Below are 25,056 nucleotides of genomic sequence, written 5' to 3'. Positions count from 1 at the left end.
CCTGCCCTCAAGTAGAAAGGCCATCTCAAATTTTGTCCTTTCCTTCCCTGTCCTGCTCACTGTTACAGTTCCTCATGACACCTGGAACAAAACAGCCATAGGTACATCTCCAGGCCCTCCCAAGGACATGTCAGCAGGGAACATTCCTATAGGAATGATACAAAAAGGTCCAGCATGCAGCTCTCCTTCTGTCCACTGCTGTGACAGACATAATGCTGCAGGGGAAACAAAAAGGGTTGGGTCCTTTCCTAGATATCGGCACCTTTCCCAAGAGACTCAGCATATAGATTCTGCTCAGTATGGGTATGGCCCTGTACTGTACAAATGGGATACATTGGCTGTGCTGAGTCTGTATGGGAACTCAGACAAAGCCTGCATATCATTAAGGACACATAGATTACTGAAGGTATGTACTGTTCAGTAGAGACTTCAGAATCAGTATTTCCACTAAAGCAATTCTGTCTCTGTGAGTCTGCTTACAGTTCCTTTCAATGAGTGGCTGTAGAAATTGGTCCGCAGGACTGTCTCCACTGAAGATTTGTTGTAAGAGAAATTAAGGGGAGCTGGAGGAATAATGACATTTTTTCAGTCACATTTCATTTCCTCCTTTGGTGTCAAAAGAAAGCAACTATGAATCATTGTCACAGTATAAGCTGCTTCAATGAGATCTTGGAGCTCTCTGCCCAGAGCACCACTAAACCAACATGGCAACAATCTAGGGTGCAGTATATCTTATTAAATTCAAGTTATCCCACTCAGCTTTTATCTTGGTACTCTTAGCAACTTGTTCTCCTTCGGAAATGTCCCTGGCTGATGGAAGGCCCCCGTGTCTGGCATGCATGTTCTGGGATTTCTCCCATAGTGCAAGGCAGGAAATAGTCCAGTGAAGCAGAAAACATAATTCGCTTTCCTTAAAACCACCTGCTCCCAGCTGATCTTTTTTTTTTTTCTGTGAACATTTTATTTGGGGAGAGACATATGAAGAGAGGAGGAGGGGGAGAATGAAAGGCAAATGCCTGCCATTTCAGGAGACCTGAACGTTGAACAACAGTGATCTTCTTATGCATGCAAGACTTTACAGAACCATCAGTGTTTCTCAACATGCTGCTACCAGTTAAGGGCAGAGCTATAAGCTCTCTACTTCGCAGTGTTATGCAGTGAGTAGGAGAACACCACCTGGACACTGCTGCAAGAAAATGTAGTTACTGAAATAGATCTAAAGGGAAAGTATTAGGTGTTTGGGTTTTAATATCTGGATTATTTATACTGAAATCTCACTGCTTAAGATAAAAGTATCTTCCATTCTAAAGCTCGGGAAATTCCATCCAGCCTTAAATCAGCCCTGTTATGCTAGATAGAATGTACACATACTAGGATACCAGCTGATTACATGACCTTGCAGTGTTTTTCTGTGGGGACAGGAAATGTTCAGAGACCAAATAAGCAAACTGACAGATGATGAGGCAAGGTGCATAGAAAGAAGGAGCATCCCCTCAAGGAGATTTTATTCCTATGTGCTGTCCAGATTTGTCATGAAATATTAGACAACAAGGTTAGTCCAAACGTCCAGAAATCTCACTGCCAAATTCTTGAGCCTTTCTAATTATTTTTTTTTTTTGTTACTAGTTAAGAATTTATAGGTGGAGGACTTTTTTTAAATTTTTTTTCTTCAATAATTTCAGCCTTGATTCCAGAGAGCACCAACCACTGAGAGCAATCCTCTAGAGGAAAAATATCCATTTCCCCCTTTTTCTTCATTCTGTTTGAACTCTGCAACTTCCCTAATTCCCCCAGGGAACAATTCTCTTCCCTACAGAGCTACACTCAGTTTCAAAATTGACTTGAAAACAAGAAAACAAAAATCTGCCTTTCTTTTTCTTGCTTTCTAAAATTTCTGACAAGGGCCTTTCTCCAGAGAGCCATCTTCTTCAATCTCTTTATGTTTACTGTTACCTGCCAGCATTTTGCTCTGCATTAAGGAGACAGTAAGCTAGATAAGCTGCCTCTTTTTTGTGGCTTCTTCTGCCCACAGGCCAGCTTCCAGCTAGATGCATCTGAATCAGGTCTTCAGCTTGATCCCTATTCATTTCTCTAATTACTTGTCTACATCCAGAACATTCATATTATTCCATGGATGGGTCTCTTTAATTGGATGCACTTTGCCTTTTTCACTATTTTCTTTTTGAATTTGTTCTGCATTTGGGAAAAGTGACTGTGTGTGAGGCATCACACAGGAGCCTTCTTTAGTGAGACACTTGCTATTGAACTATAGTAGGAATCCCTTATTTCTGCTGGAGCTCTGTGTTGAATTACCTGGATACTTAATTAGACAGACTTATTTTGATTTTAAATATCCACATGACTTGTGCAATTATTATTCATGTTCTTGTAACTTGCCTCTATCTTTGATATACTTTGTCTAATGAGGGTAGTGACACAAAAACACACAGGCAAAAGATGTCTCTGTGTCATTCTAAGCATCATGTCAGTCCTGTTTTATGAAATATTTTGAAATCCTCAGACAGTAGGCATTTCACTGAAATAAAGAGCAGTATTAAAATACTGGCTCATTTCCTCACCTATTATAGCTGTACACTAGTCATGCTTCCTCATTCAGATTGAGGCCAGAATGCTATTCAGAGCACTTACTTGAGTATCAGATCCTATGTGTAGCATACCTTTACGAGGCCGTACACCTCTGTTTAGATGCCACTGGCCTGAGAAACTGGTTGGTTCTCTCTGACTCCACAGTAATTCACTTTCTGATACTCTAGTTTCAAGGGGACTCAGATAAACAGTTTGCTCCTTCTACAGCACATTGTGGATGAAAGACAACACAAAGGTTTTGGAACAAATTCTTCTAGTCAGCAGAAAATGTATACAAATCTGGGTTAAGAACATGCATGCTTTTCACCACTTTTCTTTTATGACAAGTTTTTTTTTCTGGTGCAATAATACAGTTTCATGATTGCAGTCAATCATGACTTTCCCCATGGAACATGGTGTATATTGTCTCTCTCCAGTCAGCTTGTTTGCCCAGTGTCAGATGTATATTCCATTTCTAAAACGCTGATGTTCTTCATCTTGCTGTTAACCCTGCTTGCTTGCTTTGTCCAAAATCCTATCCTGAGAGTGGTGCCCTTACATTTGATTGTGTAAGGATTTTCTTCATCATGACCTGGGCAGAACTGTTTTCTTTCAAGGCAAGCATCATCCTTTGCATATATGTGTCACAAGTTCTGGGAGAAAACATTAAGTAAATTTGAGAAATCAAAAATAGCAAGACCCAAGTCATTCTACTACAACAGCCTTTTGCACATATATGTTCCAACTGTAGCAGATCCCAGCTGTAGAAATAATGGAGATAACTCTCCAGAGAATCCGTGTGGTCAGTGTTTTCTTGGGTTCAGTCTGGTAATAGTCTGACTCATTTCTCTCTTTATTAGTTCTGCTTCTAAACCTAGAGGACACTGTGTCACTGAATAACCCCTGAGCCTACTTTCTCTTTGAGGCTGTTGTTAAAGAAGGTAGCCATATACTAACACCTATTTGAAGGGGAAAATCCCATCACATCCTCATAGTAGTAGTTTAAAGCTGTTTTGTGTTTTCCACAGAGAACAGACGCCAGTACTCAGTTTTGCATTTGAGAGACATCATTTATGTGAGATATGTCACAAAGCTAGGAGTTCTCGGCTAAAGAGCTTTCAGTACCTGTTTAACTTGTAGCTGGCTTAGTCATGTACTATTTTTAGATTTTTCTGCTTTGGAAAATCTCATTTCAGTGTTAAAATATTAGTAGCACTGCAATGTTATTTCCATGGTGCCCTGCTTATCTCCAGGTCACTTATATTTTGTCAATCAGTCCTACAGTGTTAGTTATTTATCTATCACTTAATAACCATGCTGTAGAGAATAATTTATCTGGCATAGCATGGTAATTTGTACTATAATTTCACCCCTGCTGCTGCAGACTTGCATTCCGTTACAGCAATGATTGAGGAAAATTAAGATTCCTAGGTCACACTTTACGTTTTCTGCCTTTCATGATTTCATTTCACTTCATCATCTTTGATTGAAGAAAGGGTTCATCTGGAAATGTGAGAAGTGGTAAAAATCACCATGTTGTTCAGCCCATTAGGACACAGTTCAAGAAGATAAAGGGAAGGGGACTGTGCAGTCTTGAAATTGGCTCAGGAGACTTATATGCCACCAAAGTTAAATCCATTGTAAAGCCTCTGCAGGCAAGCTCAAATTACATTTTTTGTTTCTCACTTCTCTTAGAAATGTAAATAAAACATACACATAACACTGATGCACCCTTTTCCCCAAAGTCTAGCCAGTATTAATGCCAGTCAGGTATAGATTCCAACCTTATCACTCATCTGTGTTAATTTAGGAGCCATTTATCACAATTAACTGTGAAACAGGAAAAGGGGGTAAATATAAAGAAAGTAAAGAAGGCTGAAAGAGAAGGTAAAAAAATGTTACTAATAGAATTAGTTTTACTCAGCCTCTTTTACAGAATATAATATACATACTTAAAAAACAAACAAAGAAACAATGAAACCCCAAACCCCATAAGTTTTAATATAATGATTAGATGATGGAACTTCTTGCAGTTCAAGTGGCCAGCCATCACAGAATTACTCTATTTCAGGTATTCACTTTCAGGTTGAGGAAAAGGTGAAGACTATAACATGCATGCATTTTATCCACTATCAAGTACTAGAATTTTGGCTGTTCTGTCTGTGGAACAGAGAAATTTTCACATTCAAATTTTATCCAGATATTGCATCCTTCAAAAAAGGTGTTAGGGATGGTCATTTTTTGATACAAGCAAAAACGATTGATGCCTGTTAAAATGAGACTCTAGTCAGATTTCTAAATGCAAAGGAAATATAAATAGTAACAGAATAAGCAATATCAGTTTTATGGAGATTAATTTTAATGCAAGCCCTCCTCTGAGAGGTTTAAGGAAATTGCTACAGACCTACTCCTGCATTCGTACCATTTACGTATTTATTTTTAGGTGATTTTTTTTTTCCTGGAGCAGAGCTTCTATAGTAATTGCAGAGCAGCCAGTAAGTATCATCTGCTTATTCAGTGTTGACACTGAGTTGCTCTTTTCTCCTTTTTTTTTGAGTAAGATGTTCCTGTGTTAGCTGTTTTATTTGCTTTAGCTTTGCTTCAGTATTGCAAAAGAACCTAGAAAAGAAAGGCTATTCTCATCATCAATCATTTCTTCCTGAATTGCATCTGATCTCCATAGCACACTAAGCTTGGTTAATGGGTACTTCAATCTGGTGTCTAAATTCGAATTCTTAGAAGTTACTTAGAACTACAGACCAGTCAGTCTCACCTCTGTGCCTGGCAAAACCTTGGAGCAGATTCTCCTGGAAGGCATGCTAAGGCACATGAAAAACAAGGAGGTGGTTGGTGACAGCCAGCATGGCTTCACTAAGGGGAAATCCTGCCTGACCAATTTGGTGGCCTTCTATGATGGGGCTACGGAACTGATGGATAGGGGTAGAGCAGTTGACGTCATCTACCTGGATTTGTGCAAAGCATTCGACACTGTCCCACATGACATCCTTGTCTCTAAATTGGAGAGACATCAATTTGATGGGTGGACCACTCGGTGGATAAAGAACTGGCTGGATGGCCGCACGCAAAGAGTTGTGGTCAATGGCTCGATGTCCAGCTGGAGACAGGTAACGAGTGATGTCCCTCAGGGATCGGTGTTGGGACCAGTCTTGTTCAACACCTTTGTCAGTGACATGGACAGTGGGATTGAGTGCGCCCTCAGCAAGTTTGCTGATGACACCAAGCTGTGTGGTTCGGTTGATACGCTGGAGGGAAGGGATGCCATCCAGAGGGACCTCGACATGCTTGTGAGGTGGGCTGATGCCAACCTGATGAAGTTTAACCATGCCAAGTGCAAGGTCCTACACCTGGGTCGGAGCAATCCCAGGCACAGCTACAGGTTGGGCAGAGAAGAGATTCACAGCAGCCCTGCGGAGAAGGACTTGGGGGTGTTGGTTGATGAGAAAATGAACATGAGCCGGCTTCAGTGTGTGCTCACAGCCCAGAAAGCCAGCTGTATCCTGGGCTGCATCAAAAGGAGCCTGACCAGCAGGTCGAAGGTGATCCTGCCCCTCTACTCTGCTCTTGTGAGACCTCACTTGGAGTATTGTGTGCAGTTCTGGTGTCCTTAACATAAAAAGGACATGGAACTGTTGGAACAAGTCCAGAGGAGAGCCACGAGGATATCAGGGGACTGGAGCACCTCCCATATGAAGACAGGCTGAGAAAGCTGGGGGTGTTCAGCCTGGAGAAGAGAAGGCTGCGTGGAGACCTCATAGCAGCCTTCCAGTATCTGAAAGGAGCCTACAAGGATGTTGGGGAGGGACTGTTCACTAGGGACTGTAGTAATAGGACAAGGGGTAATGGGTTCAAACTTAAACAGGGTAAGTTTAGATTGGATATAAGGAGGAAGTTCTTTACTGTAAGGGTGGTGAGGCACTGGAATGGGTTGCCCAAGGAAGTTGTGAATGCTCCATCCCTGGCAGTGTTCAAGGCCGTGTTGGACAGAGCCTTGGGTGACATGGTTTAGTGTGAGATGTCCCTGCCCATGGTAGGCAGGTTGGAACTAGATGATCTTAAGGTCCTTTCCAACCCTAACTATTCTATGATTCTATGATATACGACTAGGGAGTTCAGCTTGGACACGTATTCTTTGTTAACAACTAACCCGAGAGGTAGAGATCTGCTAACGAATACGGATGTGGTGAGACTACAGCCTGAATGATGTTTTTTGTTATTTACAAGTAATAAACAACAGTGTGCTGGTAAAACCACTGACTATCTTTTTTCATTATCACAATCTCAGCCTATCTAGAAACAGTTCTGAGAACATACTGGTGAGTTGTCTACACAATAAATGAATCAATGACAAATATTTGGTAAAAGATATATTAGAAATATTAGGATTTGGGAGAAACTGCTGCATGGATACCAGTACATACAATTTCTTAGAGATTAGTTAACTCCATGGTATTTCAGACTTGTAGATTATGTTTTACTTGAACTGTTAGTAAGGTACAAAATATTCATGAAACAAAGCAGCATCTGGAAATAAGCAGGCAGCAAGAATTTATTGCTGCTGATTTTCGATCTTCAGAAATGCTGATGAAATCCAAACATCAAACCATCAGTCTCAGGACCATCTTGACTGTAGTGTGGCCCCCCACCTTGGTTTATTTGTAAGTAGCTTCTTGCTTGCTAAACCCTTATGCGTGGCTTTGAGGCTAATTTATTGGAAAACATTACTTCTCAGTATAGTGTCATGCTGCCTCTTTCTGCTGCATCCCTTTCAAGGATTACTTCCTCTCCCTCACCTCCTGGTCTTATTTTGCAGGTGTTCCTTCCGTTTCTACTTCATAATCTAGCAGGTGTCCAGTCAACTTCATCATGACTGAATAATTGAGCTCAAGCTCTGCTTTGGCAGAGAATCAAGCCTTACAATTTGACATCTAAACTTTATTTCTTTTTGTGCATTCAGCCTCTCCAGGTGGCAGGTAATAAGCATCCACCTTTCTCCTCCTAATCTATGCAGAAAATGCAGGCAAGCCTTCCTAATAGATTTTTAAAAACAATGAATTTTAAAAAAAACCTCCTAAATGGTCCATTATTTAAAAAAAAAAGTTTACTGCATTATTATAGATAGAGTGCTATAAAATGTGCCACTTGGCAGATCTTCCTTTCGTTGCCTGTGCTGTCCTTGTGTGCAGATCGTATCAAAAGTTTATGAGAACTGCCTTTGACTGCTTTTGGGGAGAAAGGCTGGATACAAACAGAACCAGCCCTAGAAAACTGGAAGTCTGTATTGCCTACAGGATTGGGCAAGGTGGGCAGAAAGAGAGCTGGAGCAGTTTGTGCATTAAAGTTTGTTTTCAGAGCTCAACTTCACCTACCAAGAATATGATCAGGAGAAACACTGAGTCGGGTCTGAGTCCATCTACACGGGACTCTTTGAAAAGCCAGGGCTTTGCATCTGAGTCCTGTCCCATCTGTCGAGCAGTGCTAGGTTTCAGGCATTGCACTCAAGCTTTATGTCATCTAAAAAGCTTGTATGTAGCCACATGTCTTTTTTAAGACCTTTACTGAGATTTGAGAGCAGGTTAAACCTTCCATGTAAATAAAGCTCAAAATAGATACTGGCAAACTGCAAGAAATGTTTTAAATGTAGCAACATTTTAGATACCAAGATAGATATGAAAAGTAAATCTTTATATCTGCCTTCTGTTAGCTTTATACTGATGTAACAGCAGATTTTTGTCTTAGAGACGTATCCATCAGCATATTGCATTGATATGGAAACTAGTCATAACGGAACAAATGGAGACAGCTGACCAAGTCCTAGGAGTACAGTAAATCCTGGAGGGGTTGTTCTCTTTATATTAACACCAATTTTCACTCTCAGGTGAAGAGAGATTATTCTGCATTTCTATAACACCACATAAAGATTTTGGGCACAGAGCCTAGAAGATAATTTAGATACCAGGGCAACTGATAGGAGGGAAGTGAAGAACTCCTCTGCCTTTCTTTCATTTTTTTTAAAGTCTTAAATTGCTTTCTAGTATTGTGAAGAATCTGAAACCTCACCTGGAGTCTCCATCCTTCTCACTCTGCAAGCCAGATGAGACAGTGGAGTGAGCAAACTGTTATCACAGGACAGAAGTCTCAGCTGAGCCAGGAATGAGAACACATCCATGGTGTCAACCCATCAGCAAAACTGAGAAAAATACTTGGCAGTTTGCTTCTATATTGATAAAGGCCACTTTCAAGGATATGTTTTTCCCAACTGCTGGTTTTCCGTCATCCCCATGTTACTGCTGTTTTTTTACTCATCTAGGCTTCTCTACTCTGCCTTTTTTCATGCCCCTTTTCTCCTCATTCATCTTTCAATCTCTTCCTTATAGATCCCCCTATCAGAAAAGGTTTCTTCAGCAGTGGTTTGTCCATGTACCAGTGTTTTTCACAAATGATATGGCTCCTTCCAACCCCTTTGCCTCATACACAAGTGTTAGCACCATCTTTTAATCTGAGGAAGCCTTTCAGGTTTGCCTCCTTTTACTTGTGTATGTGCCTATTGCCCTTTGCAAAAGAAAATAATATGACTTATGATTAATTTTCCTCTTTATCTCTAGGAGCATTTTAAATATTGCCCTTTATAAATGTAAATAAAAAGCTGAGATGGCTGGGACTTGACTTCCAGTGCCTATAAACTGCCTTGCATCCTTTTGGGAACTGCTACCATATAAATAGCAATGAAGCCAGTGATTCAGAAGCTCAGAGAAGGAGCATTTCCAGAACAGACAGAGAAAGATAAAGTACTGGTCCTGCAGTTTTCAGTGTCCTATCATTACAAGAAGTAGAACGTGCTTGTCTGGCTCTGACTGGCTTACCTGAAAATCTATAGATGTCTGCCTTCTCTAAGCAGCATTTACTTGCCTTTGCAACTACAATTGTTCTGACTTTGAAATTTGCAATCTGCATTATTCCTTGGCTGCATAATTTGAAGTTAATTATTTGTACATCTGCTTACAAAATCTAATTATTTTAAAAGGTTATTCCTCTCTGTACTCGATCAGTTATTTAGATAATTTGAAAAGTTATGTCACTAGCTAGTTTCTTATCCATTGGTTATCTTTGAAGATACAGTTTTTATAGTGTTGTTTGTTTACTCTGACCACTCAGTGGCATTCACAACTGTGCACTAGGATGCAAAGCCTTTTACCACACCACCAAAGTATCCCATTTCAGTAAGAGTTGCAGGCAAAGGTGTGTTATGACTTCAACCACACCAGACCCCCTCTGAAGCAGCCAGTGTGGACTTTGTCTGTTGTCTCATGGACTAAGAGAAAAGAAACATTCCCAGTTCTGACATACAGCCTAGAGGAATGCTGTAGCATTAGCAGAAGATGTTGACTGCAGTCTCAGAGAAAAAATAAAATTAAAAAAAAAAAGGTGAGAAACAGTGCTCTTTTGTTATTTTTGATGGTTTTGTATACCGGACCAGGTGTTTTGCCTGGCTGAACTTCCAGCCAGGTTCTACTGGGTCCTGCAGCAAACCTTTCAGAACTGAATAGAGGAAGCAGCTCTGCCCAGGCAGCCTCATCCAAAGATGCAGGCTTCCCATTTCACAAGGAATAAGTGTCTGGGAGAAAATGGTGCTCTCTTTGTGTTTATTTATGTTCCTATGGAAGGAACACAGCATCACCAATCAAATGGATTGGGATCTATGACTCTTACACCATTCTAGCAACTTTTTCTTTTTTCGTATCAGTTCAAAAGATCCATGGTTTGTGCCCATCTGAACAGCTGCTGTGTGTGTGTGCATGTGTGTGTGTATATGCATTTAGAAGGATGCTTTATTAAATGAATTGGATGTCCTAGAGAGACACCTGGTGATAATGCATAGTTCCCTCCCACTGGTATGCCCAGTTACATCCATATTTATAAACAACTTTATCCTCAGAACAGAAGCCATTAAATCACTATCCCTGAGGCTGCTCTGGTTGTGGTTAGATAAACATATCTATGTATTTTTATGTCTAAGGATTGTAAGCCTGCACAGAGAGTTAAAAAGGGCAAAAGTTCAAAGCAGGATATGATTGAATGAGCGAATGGTAGGAAATAGGATCAGATGAGAGTAGAGCACCTTGTGTGGAAGTAAGTCTGCTCATTAGCATTGCAGAGATGCTCTAGGAAACAGTCAGGCAAGTGTCTTTGAGGCACAACATTTGAGAGGTCTACAGGCATGGGGTGCCTATGAACATCAGGAGGGGACCTGACTGAGGGACCACAAAAAACTCTGAAAGTTTTGAGATGTTTCAAAGGACTGCATTCTCCTCTGCATGGATGTGCTAATCTGACGGGAGTAAGGAGTGATGCAGCTTGTAAAAGTAAAATCAGGGTTTTCTGTCTACTTCTGGTTTTACATATTGTCCATTTTGTATTGCCTTAAAATCCTGATGTTTAGCTAATTTTTGCTAATCTTCAATTCATCTGGGATTTGTACTGCAGATTCAGAGCTCCTTGGAAGGGCACTGATTCCTACTGGGGACATTGTTGATTTCCAACATAATGCAGGTATCTGTGCCTGTTTCTTTAAATTAGTGTGGTTTTATTTCAGTTCCTCTATATTTGTGTTACCTCTCTTATGTATCCACCATGCCCATGAAAGGTGTTTGCTGGACAGTTTTGGAGCCTGAAAGCTGTTTTAACAGGTGAGTTGAATGGCCTGAAGCCAAATGCAAACTTCAGGTTACATTTGTATGGCACATTCAGATACTCCAAAAGCTTTTGTTTGGTTTTCTTACCACATAGCTTGTATGTCTCTGGCAAAGCACGGATTAGAGACATGTACAGTGAGGTGGGTTGAAAAATAGTTGAACAGCTGGGCCCAGAGGGTTGTAATCAGCAACATAAAGTCCAGTGGGAGACAAGTCACTTCTGGTGCATCCTGCGGGTTGATAATGTCATTAATGATGTGGATGATAGGACAAAGTGTATCCTGAGTTACTTTGCTGATGATATAAAACTGTGAGAAATCACTGATACAGTCAACAGCTGTGCTGCCATTCGGAGTGGTATCAACAGACTGGAGAAATGAGCACATGCGAACCTCCTGAATTTCCACAAAGGCAAGTGAAAAGTCCTGCGTGTGGGGATGAATAATCCCATGTACCAGCACACCCTGGGGGCTGACTGGCTGGAAAGCAGCTCTGGAGAGAAGGACCTGGAGGTCCTGGTAGACAGCAAGCTGACCACGAGCCACCAATGTGTGGTGAAGAAGGGCAACATCCGCCTGGGCTTTATCAGAAAGAGCACTGCCATCAGTTTGAGATATATACTTCCCCTCTACTCAGCCATTGTGAGACACATTTGGAGTGCTGGGTTCGCTCACGCTGGCTCATAGACTAAAGCTTTAAGATCTCACACTGTTCTTTTCTTGGTAGAGTGAGGATTGTATTGACTCTAGTTTGGCCACTGGGTCTGTTTTATGGTGAGAAGAATGCAGTCTTCATGCCTGTTCCACAAAGGCTTGTGTCTGAGCCCAGCCTCACAGGCACTCACTTCAGTTGTACACTTGAGTACTGGAATAGCTTTTTTTAGCAAAAGATTTCTGATTTTTATAGGAAGACGTCATGCATGCACCATATGAAGTGGTAATTAGAAGGTGGAGATTAGTAGATGGAACAGTGTCTTTTCAAGAAAACCCTCTACTATAATCCATAGTGATTTATGAAACATTTGTCCCCCTCCTTTATACGACCCCTAAATTATGGTCTTCCTTCTCTGTAATGCAGAGACCTAATATTAAAAACCTAATAAACCCTAATGTTTTAATTTGCTGTAATGAAAACAATTGAAATCCATTTTTCTTAAACAAAGTGATGTTTATATAGATCTTTCTGACAGGACATAAGAACTGAAGCATATAAAAACTAAAGAGTAAACTTAAGGGCATTGCAGATGTATTTTGTACAGACAATAGCCATGGTCTGGTTACTATCACTTCATTTTTCTGTTTCTTAGACCACACAAAATGGCTTGTCCTTTTAAAAAATATTTATTTATTTTTAAGCACAGAGAATTGGGTACGATAGCAACATGCCTGCAGGCTGCAGCCCAATATTATCATACTCATTAACATAAACCAGTAAAGCAGTATAGGCCAGATACTGCTTTGCTATCCTTTTGTGACCTCCTCAAGTTCACGCGGGCTGTAAGGGGTAAAGAGTAGCTGTCTGACTTCATGTAACTGGCTGAAATAGGATGTTTAAAGTTAATACTGTAGGGCAATGACCATTTATTTTGGATTTATGTTACTGACTGCATTATACTCAGCCCAGGAAAGGAGAATGCTGTGCTGCCATGAGATGGCTGTGATGACAGAAAGGTCTGAGAGAAAAAAATTAATTAAGCTTTTAAAAGAGATCATCCTGACAATGATTTAAGAAATCAGAACCACTTGGGGCAAAGAAGATAGCTGACCCAAACTGAGACAAACACAAGAGAGGGCTTATAGGGCAAACTCATCTCTGAAACAATTCCTCTTCCTCTAGTAGAACTACAGTAGGTATAACTTGACCTATACGGGTCACTTTGCTATAAAAGAGGGATGTACATACTCTTAAAATAAATTGTTCTTCATTTTGGAAATGTTGCCTACATAGAGCAGGAGCTGGCCATGTGTTGTGCTGACTGGTTCATTTGGGAATGCATGCTATAAACTGTGCAAGCTAAATTAATGGAAATAATGAGTGTGGGTTGTTTTTAACCTGATTTCCCAAGAAAACAAGCCTCATGCAATCACCCTGGCTGAGTGTATTGTCTCAAAGGAGGTTGTTTTCTGATAACTTTTGAATCTATAGACTACTTCCAGCCAATTTAACAAATAAATAGAGGTGAAGAAATTAGTTTATTTCTACACAGTTTGCAAAAATTGAGGGGGGTTCCTCTTACTGCCTTTATCAGTAGGAAGACAGATAATCTGACCTTCTGTTAGAATAACAGAAGATCTACCCAAGAAAGAGATATAGTTCACTAATTCTCCTACTAAAAGAATTATTTGTTTCACTTCTCATCTCTCCTCCTTTTTCACATGGGAGCTCCCTACTGAAACACTGAATTATTCTTAACTGTCTGTGGGAAGATATTCTGCTCTTAATTGAAAGAGCCACATATAAACTTGTGTTCACGACAAATGGACATAGACTTCGTCTTTGATACATTTTGCCATACTGAGCAATCATTGTCAAGTGAGTACAAGGCTGAGATGTGTGAGAATGGAAAACTTTATCTGTTGTCCAGTTATATGTATAGCTTCCACACTGGAGGAGCTGGCATTAAGCGTTACATAAACTCTTAATGAGTTTATAGGCTGAACAGAGAAGAAGAGAAAATAAGGTATCGGGCTTTCTCAGAGCTAAGCAGAAAGCCAGTGATTAGAACCAGGACTCAAATCCTGATCTCTAATCTGAACTGTATATTTTAGCCCTACAAGCCTCTTAGCTCTAAATCTGTTGCTCTTGAGAAACAGCTGATGTCAGAAGTATATCTGTAAAGAGACTATATTTCTTTTCTCTTTTTTTGCCCCCTGCTGTTGATATAATTTCCTGTCTTAGCTGGTTAACCTTTCCTACTCATTTCTATTTTCATGTAATTTCTTATTATAGTTGCAAGTTAATCACAAATCTATTGAGAGACTCCTCTTTAATATAGCAGCCTTCGTTTACTTTCTGTGTCATTTAGAACAGTTGTGTTATGGTTAAGAGTGTCCAATTACATTCACTGCAGGAGAAAAAACCGAGAGATCAGCAGCCTACAATTTCAGCTGAAGATATCATCAAATGGGAAAACAAATTAGGTACCTAAAAATAAAATTAAGAATAAAGATTCACATGCCAGTTTTGCTTCTACTGAGTGACACAGAATGACTGGTCTGATAATTGTTAACCTTTTCACCCTAAATAAGAAAAAATGGTGTGACTTTTTTTTAACAGTTCTAAACCAGAGAAGAGGAGGCAGCCTTGTGGAATCTGTACAGACGATGTATTTTAGAGCATCTGCCACTACAGTTTCTAAAATTTCATTGTGTGCTTGCTGTCACATAAGAAATCAGCAGAGATTTCTCTGACTCAATCAACAGATTCATATCCTAATGCAAAAATGATAAAATAAACCATCTTCTGTATGGTGATGGTGGAGAAACTTTTGAAAATGGGGATATAACACACATTGACTAGTGGGTTGTGTGCATCTTTGCTTGATTGCTTCCTTCCTTCTTCCCTCCTCTTTTTTATTCCTACAACTCTCCCTTCCTTCCTCCCTCCTTTTCTCCCTTCCTCCCCTTTTCCCATTCTTTTCTTCCTACTGTCCTCTCTCTCTTCCTTCCTCTCTTCATGGGGACCTACTAAATAATGTTTTGAAATAAATCTGGTTTCTCCCATCCAGCAGTCAAAGGGTCCATATGTTAACCAGAGCTCTGAAAGCTCCTTAGTAAGGAAAAGATTATTACCTGGACAGTCATGGTTTCAAATGCAGACTTGGATACATAATGTTTACTCATACTTTTCTACATTTCTAGAATACAGAGAAAATGGTAAACACCCATTCCATCATGCACAAGATTGTTCCACCCTGGCACTGCCTTACATAAAGCATCTGCCTGAGGACCTTTCAATAACGACATTGTGAATGATCTTTAGCACCAAGATGCCTCTTCCCTGAGCATAGATTATTAAAGCACCAGGTAACTGAAAAAAGCAATTCTGCAGGTAGAAAAAAAATGAATAAATGTCTCCATGTAGTTATCCAAATAATTAAATTTCTCCTAGAAAAATCAGAGATAATATTCCACTCAAGAATTCTTGATAGAATAAATTTGACAGAAAAGCAGCTTTTTATAGCTGAACTTCAGACATTATTAATCTATCAAGCTCTCCAAAAAGGCCAAGAATCACATACTTCCCAGAAAAACTCCATGTTCTCCAATGTACAAACCCAGGCACAAATCTGAACCATGTTGTCAAATATCAGTCCTTATAACTTGTCTGCCATAAATGCTCTTCAAGAGTAAATATAATAATTTTCCAGGCACCAGACTCATTAAAATTACAAACTACAATTCAGAGCTTGAAATTCAGCACATGAAACATCCTAAGCTCGGATTCATTGCCCAAGTTACCATGGCATCTTCTGAAATCATAAAAAGCAAACAAGCCCAGCAATATAATCGAGCCTTTAAAGGGGAAATCTGTCCTCAATTCAAAAGTAATAAAAGGTCAATCTGTTTCAGGTCTGTGTGGCTTAAAATAATCCTGGAAGAACCGAAATAGGCTGCTGGTCTGTGCATACATGTGTGTGTGTTCCTTTCTTTAACATGCCCATACCCCATTTCTCAGCTTTCAGCACATAAATCAGTGTTTGCCAGCACTTACACGAAAGTGTAAATAAAAAGGGCTTGATGACTCACTGCACAGCTATAGTATTTCACAGGCAGGACCGCAGCTGCTATCCACCTACCCTTGAATTGGCTCAATATATCCTGTCCGGGTGGACGTTATTGACTTGCCTCATTTGTCTGTGCTAACAGGCTCTCTTTGGAGAAGGAAATGGGGGAAGTGAGACAAGCCATTCTGAAACTGCCCTTGCCAGATTTAAAGATAAGTACTCTGAACACTCACTCATTGCAAATCTCTTCAAGTTACTCATCATGCAATGTATGCACTTTAGGAGCTTGCAGATGACCTGCATGGGAGCAGGGGGTAGCATAAGAAAGCCCCCTTCCACAAACTTTGTGAGGTGCTGGGGACTGTAGAAAAGCGAATGGGACTGGGCAGATGGAGGAAAGGTTCCAGGCAGTGCCTGACTGATGTAGTATCTGGCTCTGGGGAACAGCAACAGCCCTTAAAGAGCTAGCTTTGCTGTACTTGTTCAGGTGTCTTATATTACAAGGCACCTGATATATATCTTATCTATTTATCTATGCACTCACATGTGTATATGCCTCACCACCTACTGAAGCATTATTAGTGATAAACAAATCGGAGCTGAACCCAAATGCTGAAGAATTCTGGCTATTTCCACATCATCTGATTTCATGAAGCAGAGAAGATTTGTTCATTACCAGAGAGAGTGGAATAGAAGGAAGGTAAAATTACAGTCTTTCAAGATAATATGTAGGAAGCTGTTGTGTGGAACTCTATTTCTTACCTCTTTCTGCACAGAAAAAAACATAGCTTTACATAAGGAAACTATGCCTGGAGCAACTAATTACAACTATCCTGGAGCCTTGTATTCTGGACATTCTACTTTTCTCTTAGAGAAGGAGTTAAATCAGAGTAATTTATGCCCAGTAGCACTAATATATCCTGAAAGTGAAGCATTTGCTTCTGGCCCCAGATTACTGTTTTCATCACCAGATTCTTGTTCCTTTGGTGTGCACGCTTACACACATGATTAAGGTTTATCTAACATTGTACATTTTTCAATACCTGGATATTCTTACATTAAGATTGGCTCTTCATCAACCCCTGCAAGATGGAACCAAAGAATTCAGGATAAGACTTCTGTAACTCCTGCCTAGCCTAATAAATATGGGCTATGAGGCAATGCAATCTGCTGAAACACTGGTGCACATTTTAAACAGTCGTCATGGTGTAAATATTCCTAAATAGAAGTCCATGGTAATCTAATACAATACTGTGATCTGCAATATGGTAATTACAACTGTGACTTGACTCATTAATTTTGGTAACAGTTGTTAAGCAGCTCATTAGGTGGGTATCGAACAGCAGACGTCAATCTGGGGAGCCTCTCAGAACCTTCCAATATTTTCCTTTTCACAGCAAGAAGTATGGCAGAGGAGGAGGGAAAGCTGGACTTAGGGACTTCTGAGCCGTTAAGTTCTGGGCATTTCATGATTTTGGCAAATATTTTGATAACTCTGTGAGCCAGAATTAAGCAAAGTTATTATTGTGTAGTACATTTCAAGTGCTAGCCTTGAAAAATTCCTCTTGGTTGCCCATCACTTGTATTCTAGCAGACCCTCCAGTTTCTGCTGACAAACAAGCGGGCTAACAGAGCACACCCCTGTACAAGATTACACAAAGCTGACCTGTGCTTCCATTTGTTCACTTCATGTCACACTTGTGTGTGATTTGATGTTCTAAATGGGATGATTTTTGATGCTTACTTGTATTAATTCAGTTATAGTACATTGGTTGGAAATAAACACGCATTAGTTCCTCTTCATATATCTGTATGCTGGTTATGGTGAACAAGATCACAAAACTCACAGACATGAAAATTAAAGCTGTCAATGGCAAGCTCATCATGTATAACATTTTTAACATATACTTTAATCTCCCTGCAGGAGCAGGGATTAAATTGATTTCATCAATTTGTTCTTAGGCACTTAAAGAAATGGTGTGACAATGTCCGAGACTGACCTAAAATGAACAGTTCTGGACAGATAGCCACTCTGCAGAGTGGAAACTAGATTTGACTTCAAGTATTTAGCTTTTTCCTCTTATTCTGAGGTGTTTCTTGAGCAGGTTCCTCAAGGGAATTTGAGTAGAATACTCTGAAGCTGACTGACTACAAACAGCAACGCCGATACACACAGGTCCAGGTTCAGGCAGAGTGTCCATAGATATGCACAGTTTAATCTTTGAACTGAGTAAAGCCTAAAAGCTGTCAAATTTATCTCCTTCCCCCTCCACAAAACCTGTCCAGCAAGGCACAGAAGCACCAAGATTACTATCGGACTCTCTAGTACAGAGGGAAACACTGGAGCTATTTGAAAGTTGTTCGTAAAATTTCTCAGTCCAGCTCTGCAATGCTTTGGCAGGAATGGAGTGAGGAGCGCTGCATATAAATGATGTGCCCTGCCGTGTATATCACACATGGCTTTCTGTTGGTGCATTTCCCCTCATGTCTGCGGCCATGAGTGAAGCCTTTGTCTCCAGAAAACAAGCACCATCACTCTATAGTTTTGTTTCAGGGCAATGGTGTTTTGCAGATGGCAGACATTTACTGGGTAGCCAAAATTTAATCTGCATTCCTGCCCCCAGTCTACTTCCCTGTGGCTCTTTACTCACATCTTTCTTTCTCCACAATGTCAGCCCAAAGTATATCCTGTATAAATGTTTACCCGCTAAGTAAATGACAATTTTCTGGTATGTAGACTATTTAAACCAGTGGTGCAATATAGCTGCCTTTTGGACATTTAGGCATTTTTATCCCATGAGTGATTAAGTATATTAAATGCTGCTTTTCATCCACTTTTTTCTTTTCCTATCTTTTAATCATCCTCATTTCATTCTTGATAAACAGTGATGACAAATAACACCATACATTCTATACTACTAGGAGAAGGACTAGTAGTGGCAGCACTTAAGTAACAAACACTAGTATGTTTATGTCAGTGTTAAGGTTAGCTTAGAGATGAGAGACGTAAACTCCTTACTGTGCCCCAAGATGTGGTTTGCTGAACCTTTGCAAGCTGGGCCTAAAAAAGGCTCCCAATGCCTTGCTGAGTCAGCTGCAGAGTACAGCCACACAGGGGTAAAGCATCTCGCATCCACAGCAGCACTGCATCTCTTTAAATTCTCTGTTAACGTCTCCACCTCCATCACAGCCTCCACGCTGACACACAAATAATCATATTGCAAATAACAGTCAAAATGGTATTCCCTCCCCCGCCCAGACATGCTTTCTACCATTAAGTTACATATGAAATAAGGCTTTTAAAAGCCTGGTTTCCTCCCAAGAATACAATCCGGATGCTGTTGAATGCAAGCCTTCTCACCTGGGTCACCTTTAGTCTGGAACAGCATTTTTTGTCTCTGTCTTGTTAAGTGTCCATCCTTTTTCAAAACTTACTGACAAAATTCTCTTCCTTTGCTCCTTAAATTTGATACTGTAGAATAAGTTGTAGTAGGATATTGGTTATATGAAAGATACTACAGGTTGGTTCCACCTTCCTTAGTGTAAGCTATTGAAAAATTGATTGTCTTTTCCAAGTTGGCTGTCCAGGTTCCTTCTGTAGTCAGTGGAGAGATAAACGATTTAGCCAATCCTAGATAAGTATTAGAGAACAAACTGCAAGTTATATATGGGCTGGTTAATACTGTGGAGAAGTCTGCTCCCTCTGACTTAATTGTATAACCAAGGTCCCAATGCACCTCAAAGTCAGTTTGGATCCAAATTCTGACAGCCCACCTGGTTTCTCAGAGCACTAGCAATCTTGCATTGTGCTAGGGAAGTTTTATTGAATGCCAGACTCAGACACCTTTTCTTATGTGGAATAGCCAATTTATTTTTCCCTTATTTGATATTTTTTTGTGCATCCCTGCAAAGTGAGGTTGCTGGATTTTATAAGTGCTTCAGCAAATAGTTGTCTAAAGTCCTGTGGTATCACAATTCAAGCAAAAAACCAAGCATGTGTCTGATCCTTGAAAATGCTACTAGCACTTCTCTGCCTACCTTCTTTTGCATCACTCACATACTTTTCAGGGCAGAGACTTCTGTTTCTCCAGCCCATTGTGTGTCTTTTCTTTGCTGCACCAAGCTATTTGCCAGATGTGGGAATTGTAGAGAAAAAGCCCTTTGCCAGGTCTTCACTTCCTTGTCTTGTAATCACTCACTCCCTGAAAACAGAAAGCTAAATATAAACTAAATAAAAGTTCTGTTTAGCTGTTAGGCAAGCATAAAAAAATCCTCAAATCTGCAGAAAGTTGCTCCACTCAGACCCTCTGAGATTCAAACTATTTCAAGTCTGGACAAACACAAAGCTGTTGACTTCTGTTTAAAGCCAGACCAGGCTGTCATGATCTTGTACTGATGGCACCTTTGGCGTACGTGTATGTGTGCATGAGTAAAGGCTGCTGGGTTGGAGAAGACGAGCCCTGGAGGGAGCTACTAAATGTCTAGTAGCATCAGAAAGGCAGATAGAAAACGAAGAGGGAGAATGATGCAAGTCTTTTGAAGTGTTTGATTTGCCTCAGCTCTTGCATTTAATGTTTATATTTCTTTGCAATGAGGTGGATAACTATCCAGTGAGCAAAGGAAACTAAGTGAGGTTTTTCCTACCTCTTCTACTAAACTCAGTCCTCCAAGGTATCTGCTATAGCAGGCGTTTTGTTTTATTTTTTTATTTAGTTTCATTTTCTTCCATTCTTTTTCTCCTACAAAATCCTCCCTGAGATACAGGACTTTTCCTCCCCTTTAGCTTTGGTTGCACCCTCGAGGAGAATTTTCTGAAAAATGTTTCTAGCTACTGGCAAGTTATTGGAGAAAGTGGATAAGGACAGAAAAATATTAGGAATAAATTCCACTTTGAGGAAGCACATTTTGTCAAGTATCCCTTATTTTTAAGTAGTTCTGAAATACAGAAATTGCAGTAAGCTTGTTCTTCATATAGAGATAAATAAATTGCCATATACTGTAAAGCAGTTGAATTAGTTCATAAACTGGGTATGCTATGTGTGGTTACTTGGTTACGAGCCACTAGATACAATCAATAATTCTGCTTTATCATTGTACTATAACAATATTTCCTAGGCATAAAGGGCTAAGAAAATCCACACCTATTATGAACTACTGTCTCAGTTTTTCTATTGTCATTCTTCACAAGCTACTTTTTTATGTATGTCAAGTCTCATCTGTGGGGGAAGAATAATTTAGAAGATCAGTAATAGGATGTGGAACATTTCACCTCCAGGTCACTTGTTTGAATCTAACCCTGGACCAGTAGTGATTGAAAATCATTGCCATCTGATTGCTTTCTTTTGCTGGCCTAATGGATATGAACCATTGGTCCTAGTCTAGAGCATAAAGGACGTCTGTCCACATCAAAAATCTTCCTTCAGATTGTAGTTAGCCTCTTTACAATCCCAGCAGAGAAAGGACCAGAGTGGAATGGGCGATAGTGAATGAATTGCATTACCCTCATGACCCTGAGGTAGCCTTTTCACATTAGCGAGATATTCTGGTAGAGTTATGGAGAAACTTTTATTGCCTGCATGATACTCTGCAGGGAGATAGCAAACCAAGACTCCAAGTCAGATGATGTCACACTTTTTTTGAGTGCTAGACTTTTCAGGAGAGTTGAAGTATTTTGGGAGTTATTTTAGGAGACTGAAAAGAAGTAGAAAGTGTGAGAGAGGAACGAAGGGGAAGATGATATAACAAAGGCAGAGGTGATGGTCCTACAGAAACAAAAACTAACTGAAACCATGACATTACTGGCCAAGAATTTGTAACTTGGCTAATACACCACAAAGCACAAATTGTCCAGCAAAATCAGTCCTTTTAAGATGGAGTTTTAGTGATGAATGTTACCGTCTCTAACTGATGCAGTTTAACTATGATCTTTCCCTTGGCTTCTCTTCTTTCTGAGAGGCTGTCTATTAAATACTGTCTGTAACTCAAACGGAATGTGCCTGGAGAAGAGGTCCATATTTGCACCCCAGAGAGGAACTGCTATTTTTAGAAGGTGTTATAAAGCTGTTTGGGATCTATGCTGTTGTTCTGGGAATAAAAAAAATCTTCTTTCTTGTTACCTGAGCTGATTAATAGTGATTCACAAGAGGCATATGGGCATGACCGAATGCAAATAGCCATACCTATGATGCTACCTTTTCTCTCTCTCAACAGGCATAAGGCACTTCAAGTCCAGAAGCTAGAAAGCTGCATTTCTCAGTGCTGCAACAACTCATCTCTAGTTCCCTTTTTACAGGCCTGTTTGTTTTCTCAGGACAGTAGATCAATCAGACAGTGTGAGGAATACTCTTATTATTTTATTCTACAAGACCAGACAAAGAAAAATTAGATCAACTCTGTGAAGTACCACCAAAGGAACAGAGGGTTCATTATTATTCTAACTACAAAGCCCTGCCTTAATCGTGGAGCTTTGCTTAATTCTTCATCTGGTAAAATCCTTAGGTAAAATCCTTTTTGAATTAGTATCAGTAATGACAAAGCTAAAAGCTGAGGCAAGACTTCAAGATTTGGCCCCATATGGTTTTGGGTGTTTGGGGGTTTTATTTGTTTGTTTGTTTTGTATTGCAGGTCCTTGCATTTCAGTACAACGCAAAGTTCAATACCAATTTAGGAGAAAAAAGCAATGAAAAAATGGAACTGTACTGCTGCCTTCCAGGAGCCAGTAAGACTAATGTCTTAGATTATAAAAAAGGGCAGTAGCAATATCACCAGTGCAAAGGACAAGTAGCAACTTCTGGTTGCTTTATCACTGACTTTGTTTTTTTGCCAATTTAAGATCAAGATCTTAGAAAGAATTACATTCTGTCTTAGGAGGAACTGACAGAAACACATTTTCAATTACCAGTGGGTGACAACAGAACAACAATGATGGTACTTTTTTAAACAAGGTTATTTCTTGGTTTACAGAGGTGACTATTTATAAATGACTGAACAAGATCCTCTTACAAATGATCTTATGTTTTAAAAAGGAAATACTCTCATTGCGGGAATGGAGATGTTCAATTTATATCATACACTCTGTTTTAAGGCACAAAGCATCTTTGAGCACACAGAAGTTGCAGTAAAAATATTTTGAATTTATCAGCTCTTTATATGCAATCTACCTGTGCGATGGGGTCTCTTGCGCCAACCTTCTGCATGGACACGATCCTGCCAGACTCATCTAAGTTCTGCCCTGTGTGTACAGAGCCTTAAAAAAGAGTGTGGTGCTGTCTGTAAATCACCACCTCTTTGAAGGAAGAACAATGCTTTATTGTGCAGCCACACAAACCAGCAGGGACATGACCCTTGCAGATGACAGACATTAGTGTGATATCTTAAGGAAAATAAAGAAGTTTTGCAGTTTTTCAGTGCTCTGAATAAATGCTTTTAGTGAGCTAAGCAGGAGGGAAGAAAGGTGGAGATCTTGTTTCTATGTGATTATAATGAAAAAAGCAGTGTTGCTAAACTATTCCTACTGAAATATTCATCTAATTTGAGCTTTGCCAATATAAAAACTGAATTGTACATTAAAATGACATGCAACAAGCACCATTCTGATGTCCAAGCACTGTTTACCAGTGCTGGAAAGGAACACACACAGAAGCACAAGTCAGAAAATGATCCAAGTGCAAGGCATCATGACTTCCACCTAATGGGGCACTTTGTGAGGTTGTAAAACAGACGTTATATGCATTACTCCAATGATATATGAATTACACCAGGGTAACAGCCTTTGGTATGTAAAGGAGTCACATAAACATGGCAGGCAGTGCGGTACCTGGCAGCTGGAAGCTGGATAGCAATAAAGCAAAAAACAAGCATCTGTGACAGATGTGTCCTATTTTGACTTACATTGATACCTGGCTGGCATCAATACTGCAGCTGCATCCATTTATCTTAGGATGATGATCCTGACAAATGCTGGTCCTTTCTGGTACTTCTTAGTGTATTTTTACAAATCTGGCAGTGTCATAGTTATACAAGCATGCCCCAAAAGCCCAAAATGGAAGGGATGTCAAACCCATTGAGATCTCTGAGCAACGGCAGAAGGTTAGAAGGAATGATCTGATGATGAAGTCTGACACTGAACACCAAACCTGAGAGATCAGGTGTGAGAAAAGACTTGGTGTTGATAGAGGGTTTCAAATACCCAAGCATATTTTGGAAAATTGGTGTGGTGACAAACAGCCTGTCAAGCAGATCCTACCCCATCTCAAAGAACTTATCAGCAGTTCATTGTAGATAGGTAGCTTGTGTGAGAACAATTCTGAAATAACAGGGCACATTTCTTAGAAATAAGAATAAACCTAAAATTCTACAAAACCCCCACAACCTTAGGAAAATATGGAAGCAGGGTTTCACATAATCTAGAAAAAAGGGGTCTCCCTGGGGGCAGTCAGATCAACATGTGAGAATGATCTTGCTGTGAACAAGAATAAACAGTACTTCATATTGTCTCTGAGCAGGACAAGGGAAAATTAGTTTAAATTTCACAAAAGATTAAAATTATAAAAGATTAAAATATAGGAGGGAAACTGAAAATCATTAGGCCCTCAAATGGATTGCTTAGGGAGGATGTGGGATTTCCCCCTTGGGGCAGCTCCCAGAGACAGGTTAGACAAGGCATCATGAATAGTTAAGTACAGCTGATCTTGCACAGGAGGCATGGAGTGGACAAGGCTCTCTCTATGATGAGGGAATTCACTTAGTCTTCTAAGAAGAAAGCTGAAATTGGAGAACAAGGCTCAAGCACTAGCCTTCATGGAAAAACAACAATGTTTATGGTCTTAAGGATTTTTTCCTTCAAAAAGTCCCCCAACTTCCTCACTGTTCAGAAAATTTTACCTATACAAAATTGTCCCACCTTTCATTTTATTTCCAGATGCCATTAACTTAACTATTTCCAAACCATCTGATTTGGGTTAAAAAGCTTTCTTATAGAAATGGCTTTTGCTGTAAAGCTTTTTGACAGACCTATCATATTTTAGGCTTTTC

The sequence above is a fragment of the Psittacula echo genome (assembly GCF_963264785.1).
Source record: "Psittacula echo genome assembly, chromosome: 4".
Taxonomy (NCBI): domain Eukaryota; kingdom Metazoa; phylum Chordata; class Aves; order Psittaciformes; family Psittacidae; genus Psittacula; species Psittacula echo.
This window is presented reverse-complemented; position numbering follows the sequence as displayed.